Source organism: Dendrobium catenatum, unplaced genomic scaffold, assembly GCF_001605985.2.
Source record: "Dendrobium catenatum unplaced genomic scaffold, ASM160598v2 fragScaff_scaffold_409, whole genome shotgun sequence".
NCBI lineage: Eukaryota > Viridiplantae > Streptophyta > Magnoliopsida > Asparagales > Orchidaceae > Dendrobium > Dendrobium catenatum.
Genome location: NW_021318871.1, coordinates 385539 through 388536, shown reverse-complemented (window position 1 = coordinate 388536; position 2998 = coordinate 385539).

The window sequence follows — 2998 nt, the reverse complement described above, 5'->3', positions numbered from 1 at the left end:
CCAATCTTTTATGATGAAGTGATAGAGATGTTTTCTTTAAGGTTTTGGAGAGTTGGGGTCGACGTCTAGAGATTCTCTTTATTGGCCCCTTTGACTTATGTTGGGTGAAAAATACTAAGGGCTAATGCAATTAAAATTTTTTTGACTCTTTTAAATGTATTTCTAATGCAATGCATGCTAGTTGACAACTCCAAATCATGTATGCTTGAAAGTTAAAAATGAGCTTAAAAATAATTTTTTAGAAGACTGGACTTCCACAAGTCCGGCACCTCATCCTGATAGATCAGATTATTTGGACTCTACTCATAGGCGGGGAAGGGTCTAAAGCAAGGTGAGAAGAAATGTAGAAATATGCATGTGACCCCGGGGGCGGTTCCCGACTAATTTACTAGATTCATTATCTTTCTATGTTATTTAACTCCTAGAATTTTAAACTTTAAATTACGAGTATAAAACTTTCATATCCTTACGAGTCTAACATATCCAGTCAAAAACAAAAGTGGCAAAAAAATGCAAAAAAATAAAGAAAAATAGTTAATCCTAAAGCCAATCATATCAACACAACAAATATAAATAAAATAATTAAAAAAAGTCCATATGTAAACTGCCATGCTTATTACAAACAGCGTCTATAAAAAATAAAGTGGCCGGGCACCACTAACAACAACCCTGATTCTAAACCTAATAAAGATTTAAGTGATTTTGAGTGGGATACTCTTTGTCTTCAGTTCTTCAGTCTTGTTCTTTGTTAGGCTTCAGGCTCCTTGGATCCTTCGTGGTAGGCTACCCAAATGGATAAGAGGGTTCTTCCTTTAAGGGGATTGCCACCCTTTCCTCTTTGGGTATGAAAATATAATCCAAATTTGGACTTCCAAATAGAAAAGGGCTATCCCCCTAAGTGGTGTCATTTCCTCTTTGGAATCCAAGCCTTGGATTTATGTATCCCATCTCAAAACTCTACTTTCACAACACTTAACATTTACACAAATTATATTTATATGAAAATGAAAATTCTAAATTCTCCTGCAAGGTTATCTTAAGTATTTAATAAATAAAAAATATATTCCCAAACAGTTATATATGTGCAGAAAAATAAATAAACACACTTGCCATGCTCTTTTATAACTTGGGGGCTTATCAGCTAAAGCACCTGTGCAAGCACATTCATAATTGATTTTTTTTATTTATCCGCCTTTTATTACCCTGCATGAGCGTGGGCACCTGCAGAAAACTTAGTGAACATCCAAATTATTCTTATCCTAAGGGTAATCTAGTCACCAAACACAATACAAAAGTATGCAAACATAGTAGGTAATTTCATCCACAACATACAGTAAAACCACAAAAATCTGGCACACAGCAGAAAAGTAAACACCGGCGTAGCCTAAATATAGAGTCGGTCGTCCTAGCAAACCATCTAAAGTGTGTGTAGAACATCGTGTGGTTGGGGTATATCCTAAGTTGGATAGTTAGTTAAAGTTATTTAATGTTTTGGATTTGTTAAGGCTTAAAGGGAGATTTAAGTTATAATTTAAATATTAATATATTAATAATTTATTTAAATATATTTTAAAGGTTAAATAATTACTACCTTTATTTCACACTGAGGTCATGAAGTTTATTTCACAGTCATTGGGGCTAAGCTAATACTCTCGTCGGCCTAAGTTGCCTAGTAGTAATCGAGGTTGATTAAGTTAATTTAGTTGGTTAGGATTAATATTAAGAAAAAGAATTAGTTACTGATTTTAAAAGGTTGGTTAAGCATTTTATTAATGAAATTAGAAAATTCTGGAATTTTAAATAATTATCAATTTTTGGGAAATATCTAAATGTGTTAACTAAGATGTCAAAAGTTAATTTTTAAAATTATAGTTAATCTTGAAAGTTTCAGGTTTTTAATAATTATTAGACCCGAATATGAGTTGTTAGACTATTAGTACGCTAATATTGGAGTTTTCTATAAAAACTTATGATTTTTAGAAGTTTTAACCCAATTTTGACCTAAGGTTGACCAAACTATTTACTTTTTGACTTTGACCAGATTTTGGGTGTTTGACATTTTTATAAAGTAATAGATTTTAATTAGAGTCATTATCCCTTGAGTTTGACTGATTTGGATTTTTCAATAATTAGTTATGAATTTTAGAAATTTGGATATATAATGAATTTAGTAATTATTCTAATTAAGTAATGAATTTAGTAATGAATTTAGTAATTTTTAATGATTTGAACCCAAACAATTTCTAAACTTCTTTAAATAAACTCCTTTAGGTTGGCTTTTTTATTGCGAAAGATTTTTTAAAATACCAATTCACCTCTCTCTTAATTAGCCTTGGGCTAGTTCATAAGGGCCTAACATCCCTAACAAACTTTCAACCACTTCAGTCTATTCGAGATCCATGAGAAGAGGCAACCAATTTCTGCTAATCAGATTCCCTGGATACTATGATCAATGATTATTAGTATTGGTAGACTAAAACTACAATATACTCGTGATGACGGAACCATGGGATCTTGATCAGGTTTACCTCCACTTCCCCTACTATTGAGACTAAAATTATCTAAAATTTATTCATCCTTAATCGAGAGTTCTCTCTTAAGTAATAAAAGGGGTAATTAAAGGAAGTAAGGACCTAGATGTTTAAACCCTGACACTACCCTTAAGGGAAATATGGTTAACTACAATCTAACTTAAGGGAAATGAAATCCTATGGCTGTTAAGTATGATTCATACATTCGTGCCATTTTTCTTTAGCCAACAGATTTCTGGTGACTCCACTAGGGACTACTTCTCTCTCCATCTTTGGATGAAAAGATAATCTATATTTAATCTCAAATAATGAAACATCTAAAAATAAACATAGATGTTTATTCAATGTAATTATGTTTTTTTTTTCATTTTCAGTAGAATTCAGGTTGACTCTAATCCCTATAAGTTCTATTGATAGGTTGATAATATGATGCCTGTAAAGTCCTTCATGAATGTGAACTTGGGTGA